This window comes from Puma concolor, chromosome A1 (genome assembly GCF_028749965.1).
Source record: "Puma concolor isolate L17-30 chromosome A1, mPumCon1.1.hap2, whole genome shotgun sequence".
Taxonomy (NCBI): Eukaryota; Metazoa; Chordata; class Mammalia; order Carnivora; family Felidae; genus Puma; species Puma concolor.
The window spans coordinates 54669061-54682855 of NC_141667.1; positions in this window are offsets into that span (position 1 = coordinate 54669061).

A 13795-nucleotide genomic window follows, 5' to 3' on the forward strand; every position below is an offset into this window, starting at 1 on the left:
TTTCCTAACACACCAAGTTTATTCTGCCTCAGGACTTCATAGTTGCTGTTCCTTCTACATTTAATTACCTTGTCCAAGATACTTACATAGATAACTACTTCAATTTATTCCAGTCATCCTTAAAAAACTTCCCCCAGAGTATCCTCTATTTACAATAGTGAACACATGCCCATGGACACACACACATGTGTTTTTAGAATTTATCACAATATAATATATTTTATATTCATTCATTTATTTATTTTTCTTATTTGCTTTCCCCTCTAAGTTATATAGCTGCTAAAGGGGATCATATCTATCTTATTTATTATTATTTCCTCCAATGTCTAGAATAAAGATTGGCATTAATACATGCTCAATACTTGTTGAATGAATGAACGATATTACTATGTTTATATGCCACTTTTACTGTTGCTTTTCTCACATTGTTTTCTCTAAATTGAATGTCTTTATTACTTATGTGGCTGTATTTCAAGTGAAAAAAAATACAAGTAACCAATCCACAGCAGTATTTGCCACAAATAGAAGGTAATCTGAAAAATGGATATATTGAAAACAAAATAGTATTATGGCATTTCAGTTAGCTACTATTCTATCAAAGATGGAGCTTGGGCCTCCTTCTGCTAAAAAAAAAAAAAAAAAAAAAAAGGGAGATTACAAGGTATTGGAGTGGACATAAAGACACACTAACAGCAAACTCAGACTTTGCCCTCCTGAGTAAATCAAAATAATCGAGAGATTTTCTCAACCTGTCCCAGGGCTCAGTCTACTTAACCATCTCCTTCATTTGACATTAAAATTATACTTCCCATCTTTCTACACACCTGTAATCTGGATTTGGCCTTCCCTAAAGTGATCAGATATTCTAAATGTCTAGCCATGAATTGCAATCAAAGTTTACCCAAGGGTTAAATCAAGGTCCAGGAGAATAACAAATTTTACAATCCTTAATACAATGTCAATTACACCATGGGGCTCTTTTTTAAAGAGATTATATCATTTGCATATGTGAAATGAAGCTAATGAGCAGTCAAAATGACAGAAACAGATGCTTATGCCATCACTTAATATGAAACATATTTTCCCATTCTGGTGAACAGAAGGTTATAAGCTGCAGAGGCTATAGGTGAAAGGGGCTAACATTTTAGAATCCATTGAATATAAAACGTCTCCAAACTGTTTCCAAAACACATTTTGTTTTGATCTTTTGAATGCTATACATTCCTATATTGGGTTAGGTGACAAACCCCACCGCTTAATAGTTTATATTTTCACCTCTGTTTCTAAGATATAAACATCCAGATTGAAAACCTGAGCTTCTGGCCACCTTCAGCCTGGTAAACATTAGTTTATTGCGAATGGTTGTCATAGAAATAAGCACAGTATTGCAAAACTGAGATAGAACAATTCATCCACATAAAATTTAGATAACTTAAAATACCCAATCAAGAATACTTAAAATTCTAAATTTTATATACTATAGTATGTATTCTATACTATAGTATAACCATGACTTAAATGTCCATATTTAGCAGATTTTCCAGCCTTAACTTATTTATTTACTCAACAGTATTTGTTGTTAGAAAGTAACATGATATGGTCAATAGGACAAGAAATTGGGCATCATAAACTCCTGGATTTGTATCTTACTTTTCCCACTTACTAGTTCTATGGACTTGGATTAGAAACGTGGGTCTTCTGAGGTTCCGATTAGTCTTGTATGTAAAAAACAATAATGGCTTTCAAGGTTGTAGTAGAATTAAATTAAATAACATGTGATCCGATCTCAGTGTTTGGCAGCTACAAATGTAAACCTACTCATAAACCCTTCTTTCTTCCTTGGAGGCAACCTTTCCTACGATGTGCTACTATATATATTATGAACACAAATATATGGTGCATTATTGTTGACTCAGAAGTACTCAGTGTAAAAAAATTAAAATCCTTTCTACCTTAGTGTCATACAATATGAATACTCAGATTGGAAAGCTAGACACAATTCTACTATCCTCTGGTGTCTTACTCCTTTGTACCCTTAAGATCTCAGCCTAAATGTCATCTCTGAAGAGATCTATTCTGATGGGCCCCTAACACATAGTTAGTCTTAATTCCCAATGTCCTTTATTTCCTTTGTGGTACTTATTACTATTATATAATCTGTGTGTGTGTGTGTGTGTGTGTGTGTGTGTGTGTGTATTTCCCTCTATTGCTAGGCTATAAGAGACCTGAAAATACATTTTTCTTGTTACTAATATCCCCAATTCCTTGTCTAATAGCCTAGCACCTAGTAAACATTCAAAAATACTTGTTCAATAAATGAATGGAGATACAGTGTTGAACAATAAGAACATACCTCTTTCACTTATGGAAGTATTATTCTAAAGTGAAAAACAAACATTAAACAACAAATTTAAAAATTGTTCAATTACAATGAAGAGCATCAAATATGAAAATGCAAGGGGACTTATTTTTGAATAAAGAAATATCTGTAATATAATTTGATGAACACTATGATCAAGAAATGTTCAAATTGCTTCATAGTGAAAGACTCATTCTAACCAAGCGAGAGGAAACCTGAGATTTCATGGAGTAGCTGATATTCCGATCTAGAACTAAGTATAACTATAATATTGTCAGAATCTTAGAGGGTAAGAGAGTATCTGATAATAGAGGCCTTACAGTAAATAAACTCACATCTTCCATAGAATATTTATCCAAAGGTAGAAAGAAATGCCAAACAAGAGTTGGGGGGAAAGAGCATGGATCAAAAGTAACTTAATCGGGAGATCTTCACGTTTAGCTCTGACATGCATAGTTTGGAAATTATCATTCCCATCCAAAGAAAGAAAGAAAGAAAGAAGCTGAAGACATGGCCAAACTAAAAAAGGGGAAGGGAAAAATAATTGTGAATGTCATGATACCAGGACACAAGGCCACTAAAAGACTTAAATTTAATTAGAACATTATAGAATGTTCTTCCTCCCCAAATCTTACCACCACACAAAAAGGCTCCAGTGTGATAACCATGGATTAGAGCTGAAAGAGCTACAAGACAGATTGTCTCTGAGAAGGAGTACTAAGGGAAGCTCACAACCAAGAGAAGAGACAAAAGCAAAGACCCAGAGGAGTTTGAAGTCTCTGGCATCTGTAGCTATAGCAGTTATTAAATACAGCCCAAGTCCTAGGAAGATTACTATAACTCTTCATGCCAAAGGCCTATTTACCTCAGTTTCTATTGCTTCATACAATGGCTTTCAATAAAATATTACAAGCATGCTTAAAGCTAGAAAAAAACACAGACTGAAGAGACAAAGCAATCATCTGAGCCAGATTCATATATGCCACAGATGCTGGAATTATCAGAGAATTTAAAATAATTACAATTAATACATTAAAATTTCATGGAAAATACAATACATACAAGAAAAGGTGCGTGGACACATGATTTCAAGATGGCGGCGTAGGAGGACGCTGGGCTCACCGCGCGTCCTGCTGATCACTTAGATTCCACCTACACCTGCCTAAATAACCCAGAAAACCACCAGAGGATTAGCAGAACGGAGTCGCCGGAGCCAAGCGCAGACGAGAGGCCCACGGAAGAGGGTAGGAAGGGCGGCGAGGCGGTGCGCGCTCCACGGACTGGCGGGAGGGAGCCGGGGAGGAGGGGCGGCTCGCCGGCCAAGCAGAGCCCCCGAGTCTGGCTTGCAAAAAGCGGAGGGGCCTGACGGACTGTGTTCCGACAGCAAGCGCGACTTAGCATCTGGGAGGTCATAAGTTAACAGCTCTGCTCAGAAAGCGGGAAGGCTGGAGGACAAAGGGAAGGAGAGCTGCTGAGCCCCCGGACGACAGAGCTCAGTTTGGTGGGGAACAAAGGCGCTCGCCAGCGCCATCTCCCCCGCCCATCCCCCAGCCAAAATCCCAAAGAGAACCAGTTCCTGCCAGGGAACTTGCTCGCTCCGCGCAAACACCCAACTCTGCGCTTCTGCGGAGCCAAACCTCCGGCAGCGGATCTGACTCCCTCCTGCTGCCACAGGGCCCCTCCTGAAGAGGATCACCTAAGGAGAAGCAAGCTAAGCCTGCCCCTCCTGCCCCTGTGCACCTTGCCTACCCACCCCAGCTAACACGCCAGATCCCCAGCATCACAAGCCTGGCAGTCTGCAAGTAGCCCAGACAGGCCACCCCACCCCACAGTGAATCCCGCCCCTAGGAGAGGGGAAGAGAAGGCACGCACCAGTCTGACTGTGGACACAGCGGTGGGCTGGGGGCAGACATCAGGTCTGACGGCGGCCCCGCCCACCAACTCCAGTTATACACCACAGCACAGGGGAAGTGCCCTGCAGGTCCTCACCACGCCAGGGACTATCCAAAATGACCAAGCGGAAGAATTCCCCTCAGAAGAATCTCCAGGAAATAACAACAGCTAATGAGCTGATCAAAAAGGATTTAAATAATATAACAGAAAGTGAATTTAGAATAATAGTCATAAAATTAATTGCTGGGCTTGAAAACAGTATAGCGGACAGCAGAGAATCTCTTGCTACAGAGATCAAGGGACTAAGGAACAGTCACGAGGAGCTGAAAAACGCTTTAAACGAAATGCATAACAAAATGGAAACCACCACAGCTCGGATTGAAGAGGCAGAGGAGAGAATAGGTGAACTAGAAGATAAAGTTATGGAAAAAGAGGAAGCTGAGAAAAAGAGAGATAAAAAAATCCAGGAGTACGAGGGGAAAATTAGAGAACTAAGGGATACACTAAAAAGAAATAATATACGCATTATTGGTATCCCAGAGGAGGAAGAGAGAGGGAAAGGTGCTGAAGGGGTACTTGAAGAAATCATAGCTGAGAACTTCCCTGAAGTGGGGAAGGAAAAAGGCATTGAAATCCAAGAGGCACAGAGAACTCCCTTCAGACGTAACTTGAATCGATCTTCTGCACGACATATCATAGTGAAACTGGCAAAATACAAGGATAAAGAGAAAATTCTGAAAGCAGCAAGGGGTAAACGTGCCCTCACATATAAAGGGAGACCTATAAGACTCGTGACTGATCTCTCTTTTGAAACTTGGCAGGCCAGAAAGAATTGGCACGAGATTTTCAGTGTGCTAGACAGAAAAAATATGCAGCCGAGAATCCTTTATCCAGCAAGTCTGTCATTTAGAATCGAAGGAGAGATAAAGGTCTTCCCAAACAAACAAAAACTGAAGGAATTTGTCACCACTAAACCAGCCCTACAAGAGATCCTAAGGGGGACCCTGTAAGACAAAGTACCAGAGACATCACTACAAGCATAAAACATACAGACATCACAATGACTCTAAACCCATACCTTTCTATAATAACACTGAATGTAAATGGATTAAATGCGCCAACCAAAAGACTTAGGGTATCAGAATGGATAAAAAAACAAGACCCATCTATTTGCTGTCTACAAGAGACTCATTTTAGACCTGAGGACACCTTTAGATTGAGAGTGAGGGGATGGAGATCTATTTATCATGCTACTGGAAGCCAAAAGAAAGCTGGAGTAGCCATCCTTATATCAGACAAACTAGACTTTAAATTAAAGGCTGTAACAAGAGATGAAGAAGGACATTATATAATAGTGACAGGGTCTATCCATCAGGAAGAGCTAACAATTATAAATGTCTATGCGCCGAATACCGGAGCGCCCAAATATATAAAACAATTACTCATAAACATAAGCAACCTTATTGATAAGAATGTGGTAATTGCAGGGGACTTTAACACCCCACTTACAGAAATGGATAGATCAACTAGACACACGGTCAATAAAGAAACAAGGGCCCTGAATGAGACATTGGATCAGATGGACTTGACAGATATATTTAGAACTCTGCATCCCAAAGCAACAGAATATACTTTCTTCTCGAGTGCACATGGAACATTCTCCAAGATAGATCATATACTGGGTCACAAAACAGCCCTTCATAAGTTTACAAGAATTGAAATCATACCATGCATCCTTTCAGACCACAATGCTATGAAGCTTGAAATCAACCACAGAAAAAAGTCTGGAAAACTTCCAAAAGCATGGAGGTTAAAGAACACCCTACTAACGAATGAGTGGGTCAACCAGGCAATTAGAGAAGAAATTAAAAAATATATGGAAACAAACGAAAATGAAAATACAACAATCCAAATGCTTTGGGATGCAGCGAAGGCAGTCCTGAGAGGAAAATACATTGCAATCCAGGCCTATCTCAAGAAACAAGAAAAATCCCAAATACAAAATCTAACAGCACACCTAAAGGAACTAGAAGCAGAACAGCAAAGGCAGCCTAAACCCAGCAGAAGAAGAGAAATAATAAAGATCAGAGCAGAAATAAACAATATAGAATCGAAAAAAACTGTAGAGCAGATCAACGAAACCAAGAGTTGGTTTTTTGAAAAAATAAACAAAATTGACAAACCTCTAGCCAGGCTTCTCAAAAAGAAAAGGGAGATGACCCAAATAAATAAAATCATGAATGAAAATGGAATGATTACAACCAATCCCTCAGAGATACAAACAATTATCAGGGAATACTATGAAAAATTATATGCCAACAAATTGGACAACCTGGAAGAAATGGACAAATTCCTGAACACCCACACTCTTCCAAAACTCAATCAGGAGGAAATAGAAAGCTTGAACAGACCCATCACCAGTGAAGAAATTGAATCGGTTATCAAAAATCTCCCAACAAATAAGAGTCCAGGACCAGATGGCTTCCCAGGGGAGTTCTACCAGACGTTTAAAGCAGAGATAATACCTATCCTTCTCAAGCTATTCCAAGAAATAGAAAGGGAAGGAAAACTTCCAGACTCATTCTATGAAGCCAGTATTACTTTGATTCCTAAACCAGACAGAGACCCAGTAAAAAAAGAGAACTACAGGCCAATATCCCTGATGAATATGGATGCAAAAATTCTCAATAAGATACTAGCAAATCGAATTCAACGGCATATAAAAAGAATTATTCACCATGATCAAGTGGGATTCATTCCTGGGATGCAGGGCTGGTTCAACATTCGCAAATCAATCAACGTGATACATCACATTAACAAAAAAAAGGAGAAAAACCATATGATCCTGTCAATCGATGCAGAAAAGGCCTTCGACAAAATCCAGCACCCTTTCTTAATAAAAACCCTTGAGAAAGTCGGGATAGAAGGAACATACTTACAGATCATAAAAGCCATTTATGAAAAGCCCACAGCTAACATCATCCTCAACGGGGAAAAACTGAGAGCTTTTTCCCTGAGATCAGGAACACGACAGGGATGCCCACTCTCACCGCTGTTATTTAACATAGTGCTGGAAGTTCTAGCAACAGCAATCAGACAACAAAAGGAAATCAAAGGCGTCAAAATTGGCAAAGATGAAGTCAAGCTTTCGCTCTTTGCAGATGACATGATATTATACATGGAAAATCCGATAGACTCCACCAAAAGTCTGCTAGAACTGATACATGAATTCAGCAAAGTTGCAGGATACAAAATCAATGTACAGAAATCAGTCGCATTCTTATACACTAACAATGAAGCAACAGAAAGACAAATAAAGAAACTGATCCCATTCACAATTGCACCAAGAAGCATAAAATACCTAGGAATAAATCTAACCAAAGATGTAAAGGATCTGTATGCTGAAAACTATAGAAAGCTTATGAAGGTAATTGAAGAAGATTTAAAGAAATGGAAAGACATTCCCTGCTCATGGATTGGAAGAATAAATATTGTCAAAATGTCAATACTACCCAAAGCTATCTACACATTCAATGCAATCCCAATCAAAATTGCACCAGCATTCTTCTCGAAACTAGAACAAGCAATCCTAAAATTCATATGGAACCACAAAAGGCCCCGAATAGCCAAAGTAATTTTGAAGAAGAAGACCAAAGCAGGAGGCATCACAATCCCAGACTTTAGCCTCTACTACAAAGCTGTCATCATCAAGACAGCATGGTATTGGCACAAAAACAGACACATAGACCAATGGAATAGAATAGAAACCCCAGAACTAGACCCACAAACGTATGGCCAACTCATCTTTGACAAAGCAGGAAAGAACACCCAATGGAAAAAAGACAGTCTCTTTCACAAATGGTGCTGGGAGAACTGGACAGCAACATGCAGAAGGTTGAAACTAGACCACTTTCTCACACCATTCACAAAAATAAACTCAAAATGGATAAAGGACCTGAATGTGAGACAGGAAACCATCAAAACCTTAGAGGAGAAAGCAGGAAAAGACCTCTCTGACCTCAGCCGTAGCAATCTCTTACTCGACACATCCCCAAAGGCAAGGGAATTAAAAGCAAAAGTGAATTGCTGGGACCTTATGAAGATAAAAAGCTTCTGCACAGCAAAGGAAACAACCAACAAAACTAAAAGGCAACCAACGGAATGGGAAAAGATATTTGCAAATGACATATCGGACAAAGGGCTAGTCTCCAAAATCTATAAAGAGCTCACCAAACTCCACACCCGAAAAGCAAATAACCCAGTGAAGAAATGGGCAGAAAACATGAATAGACACTTCTCTAAAGAAGACATCCGGATGGCCAACAGGCACATGAAAAGATGTTCAGCGTCGCTCCTTATCAGGGAAATACAAATCAAAACCACACTCAGATATCACCTCACGCCAGTCAGAGTGGCCAAAATGAACAAATCAGGAGACTATAGATGCTGGAGAGGATGTGGAGAAACGGGAACCCTCTTGCACTGTTGGTGGGAATGCAAATTGGTGCAGCCGCTCTGGAAAGCAGTGTGGAGGTTCCTCAGAAAATTAAAAATAGACCTACCCTATGACCCAGCAATAGCACTGCTAGGAATTTATCCAAGGGACACAGGAGTACTGATGCATAGGGGCACTTGTACCCCAATGTTCATAGCAGCACTCTCAACAATAGCCAAATTATGGAAAGAGCCTAAATGTCCATCAACTGATGAATGGATAAAGAAATTGTGGTTTATATACACAATGGAGTACTACGTGGCAATGAGAAAAAATGAAATATGGCCTTTTGTAGCAACGTGGATGGAACTGGAGAGTGTGATGCTAAGTGAAATAAGCCATACAGAGAAAGACAGATACCATATGGTTTCACTCTTATGTGGATCCTGAGAAACTTAAGAGAAACCCATGGGGGAGGGGAACAAAAAAAAAAAAAAAAAAAGAGGTTAGAGTGGGAGAGAGCCAAAGCATAAGAGACTGTTGAGAACTGAGAACAAACTAAGGGTTGATGGGGGGTGGGAGGGAGGAGAGGGTGGGTGATGGGTACTGAGGAGGGCACCTTTTGGGATGAGCACTGGGTGTTGTATGGAAACCAATTTGACAATAAATTTCATATATAAAAAAAAAAAAAAAAAAAAAAGAAAAGGTGCGTAACATAAACAGAGAGATGAAAACTCTAAGAACGAATCTAAAAGAAATGCTAGAAATCAAAAACACAATAACAGAAATGAAGAATGCCTTTGATGTCTTATCCATTGACTCAACAAAGCCAAGAAAAGAATCAGTGACCTTGAACACAAGTTAATATATATTACAAAGAGAAAAAAAGAAGAAGAAAAAGCAATAGCTCATCCAAGAACTGAGGGACAACTACAAAAGCTATAACATATATATTATTGGAATACCAGAAGAGAAGAAAGAGATAACTGAACAGAAGAAATATTTGAAATAATTTCCAAAATTAATGACAGAACTTTCAAAAATTAATGAGAGATACCAAACCACATATTCAGTAAAGTCATAAAACAATAAGCAGGATAAATATCCCTACCCCTCCCAAATATCCAAATAAATAAATGTACAAAAATAAAATAAAATATCCATACTTAAGTATGTCATCTTCAAGCCACAGAAAAGCAGAAACAAAGAGAAAATATGCATCTTTGAAAGGAAAATATGCATATTTCTAGGTGAAAGAAGCCAGTCTGAAAAGGCTAAAGACTATTTGATGCTAACTATATGACATTCTGATAAAAGCAACGATAGATATAATTTAAAAATATCAGCAGTTAAAAAAAAAAAAAGATCAGTGGTTGCCAGAGGTCTGGGGGGTAGGGAGGGAAGGAGAGATTAACAGATGGAACACAAGGGATTTTTAGGACAGCAGAACTATTCCTCACAACACAGTAATGGCAGATAGATGACTCAATACACTGGTGAAAACCCAAAGAACTGTGCAGCACCAAGTGTGAACCTTAATGTATGCAAACCTCAAGAAAAATCATTTAGGAGGCCAGGGATCACAGGATGGGAAGTAGTATGTGACAAAGGAATCCAACAATATTACAAAGGTATGAAACATCTTCACTGAAAAGGATTGGGGGACAACTACTAACTTTACAACTTTAAAAATGAGTGGAATTTGAAATACAAAAAGTAAAGGGAACTGCAAGCAAGCACTGTACTGCATTTGTATTCCGTGGGGGTGCGAGCTAACAATTTTGAAAGTACACTGTAATTGAAAAATTAAGAAAATGGATGATGGATGGTAGGGACCAGATTTCTCATTGTTGGAATGCAATGTTAAAGACAAGCAAGACGAGAGACTAGCAAGATGCAAGCAGTAATAAATTAGAGTTGAAGATACCACATGAACTCATGTTTAGGGTAATGACAGATGGTTACAATATAGAAATGTTTATAGATATGTATATACACATATATATTTCCTTGGTCTGTTGGCTGAGATACCTGGAGGCCATGGTATCTAGCATGCAGATCTTGGCTTCTAACACCATTCTCAATGAAAGGAAACAGGGCTCTTTGGAGAAATGGCATGACTGCAGGAATATGGCAAGAAATATACAAGATGAGCTTGAAGCACCTTGTAGTGCTACACACACACACACACCCATCCACACATGCAATAATGGAAGTATATCAAAGGGAACAGGACTAATTAAAAGATCTCCCAGTGGCCAAAGCTGGAACAATTTGAGCAAACTAAAGTAATATTGGATTATAACCCAAAGAATAAAATACATATTCACCAGTTCATACTGATATTAATAAGCAATTAAATAAAGAAATGGGAAAGAAGAGAGAAATCTGTTTAGAATTCCACACAGTTTATATGGATATTCCTCCCTGAAGAAGATAAATGATAGAAACTTAACAGTAGACCATGGGGGAAGGGATGGGGAGAAAAAGTTACAAACAGAAAGGGAGAAAGCCAAACCATAAGAGACTCTTAAATACAGAGAATAAAATGAGGGTTGATGGGGGTGGGGGAGAGGGGAAAGTGGGTGATGGGCATTGAGGAGGGCACTTGTTGAGATGAGCACTGGGTGTTGTATGGAAGCCAATTTGACAATAAATTATATTTTTATTATTTTTTTTTAATTTTTTTTTCAACGTTTATTTATTTTTTTGGGGGGGGGTACAGAGAGAGACAGAGCATGAACGGGGGAGGGGCAGAGAGAGAGGGAGACACAGAATCAGAAACAGGCTCCAGGCTCTGAGCCATCAGCCCAGAGCCTGACGCGGGGCTCGAACTCACGGACCGCGAGATCGTGACCTGGCTGAAGTCGGACGCTTAACCGACTGCGCCACCCAGGCGCCCCAATAAATTATATTTTTAAAAAAAGAATAAGATAAATGATAACTGCCCTGTCTTTAAGCGATTCGTAGCAGCTGTTTCCCAAACAGCAGAGTATAACAAGAGGGAAAAAGGATAACTTTCCAGTAGAGAAACCTGACAAACACTGCCTCTGCCAGGTGATCAAGGTAAATATCAACAGTGATAACTCATGTTGATAGTGTGTTCCCTTGATATGATGTGATGAGAATCAAACTTTACCTCTGTGTTCTTTCTCCCAAGAGCACATTCCTCAAGGCCAATCATGAGCAAAACATCAGACAAATCCCAATGGAGGGATTTCTACAAAGTACCTGACCAGTACTCCTTAAAACTGTCAAAAACACTACAAACAAGGAAGGTCTGAGAAACTTTAATGGCCAAAAGTAGCTGAGGAGACATAACCATTAATGTGGTGTGCTGGATGGCATTCTGGAAGAACGACAACAAAAAGACATTAGGTTAAAACAAAGAAAATCTGAATAAAGTATGGACTTTAGTTAATACTAATGAATCAATATTGATCCAAGAATTGTGACAAATGTATGATATTTAAATATGAAAAACAGGAAATTGAGTATAGGGTATCACAGAACTCTATATTGTTTTTACAAATTTTCTGTAAACCAGAAACTACACTAAGGTTAAAAGCTTATTTCAAAAAATAATTAACTATTTTCAGTAACCACTCATGAACAAGATGCTCATATATCATCAAAAACCCTAATTCTACAACGATTACAAATAGGTATGAAACAAAAAGATTAATAAAACCCATTTAGGTTTAGGGATACCAAAGCAATTACTCCTTAAAACACATTCTTATCTTCATTCTTTGTTTTTAATGTTTAATTATTTTTGAGAGAGAGACAGAGACAGAGACAGAGCACAAGCAGAGGAGGGGCACAGAGAGAGGGGGAGACACAGGCTCCAGGCTCTGAACTATCAGCACAGAGACTGACACAAGGCTCAAACTCAGGAAAGTGAGTCAGATCATGACCTGAGCTGAAGTTGGACGCTTAACTGACTGAGACACCCAGGTGCCCTTCTTCATTCTTTTACTCACAAAAATGTTCCACCATCCTCCTGAGATCCAGAGAAAGCCTTTGTCTTGGAAAGAAGATTGAAAGGGAGAAAATTGTTCACAAATTTAAATTAAAAATGTGCATTCCTCTACTTTTATACTAGGTATTCACCATTTTTGTTCTGGCACTCCTGTTTCCAGAAATGCCTATTTCCTGGCACAGTCTGCCTTGCATTATAAAAACCCAAAACATCCAACACTCAGCTTATCAGACACTTTGAATTTCAGACTTGGACATGGGGCACAATCTGGGAGCTTCTGCTAAGAGACTTTGGGAATAGTTTTCCTTCCTAGTCAAAAGATATGTAAGGAGAGGGGCACCTGGGTTGTTCAGTTAGTTAAGCATCTGACTTCCGCCCAGGTCATGATCTCATGGTTCGTGAGTTTAAGCTCCATGTCGGGCTGTGCTGACAGCTCAGAGCCTGGAGCCTGCTTCGGATTCTGTGTCTCCCTCTCTCTCTGCCCCTCCCCTACACATGCTCTGTCTCTCTTTCTCAAAAATAAATAAACGTTAAAAAAATTTTAAAGATAGATATGTAAGGAGAAATTCCCCCACATTTCCTCTTATACATACATATATTTCATGGATGTAATTGTAGGAGGACATAAAGTCTAGAGCTACAGTAACCATATAGCCACCATGATGCAGTAATCATAACCATGAAAAGTCAAACCACCAAAAATGGTGGTTCACCAATAGCTAGACAAGTGTCATCATTGAGGTACTAAATTAGCTAATCCTAAAATCTACCACACATCCAGAATTCTTGTTAAATATCCTCATAGTTTCAGATGATTTTAGTTGTGTATTGTTACTTAGAGGGTAGAGCTCTATAACTATTATACATCTAATTATACTCTTCCAAAAATTTGCTTTTCCCCACTCCAACCTATGTTTGTCTACCTGTATACACACATGCAGTCCTTCATTCATTCAACAAATAATTACTGACCCTTTGTTATCCAGTAAACATTGCTCTACCATCTATTTGAATGTTGCAGTGACTATGCAAAAAAATCTGAAATTTTTCATTTTTAACATGCTATTCAGATGACTGTAATGATCCTTCAGGTTTAAGAAGCACTGTCCTGTGTTACATGTATATT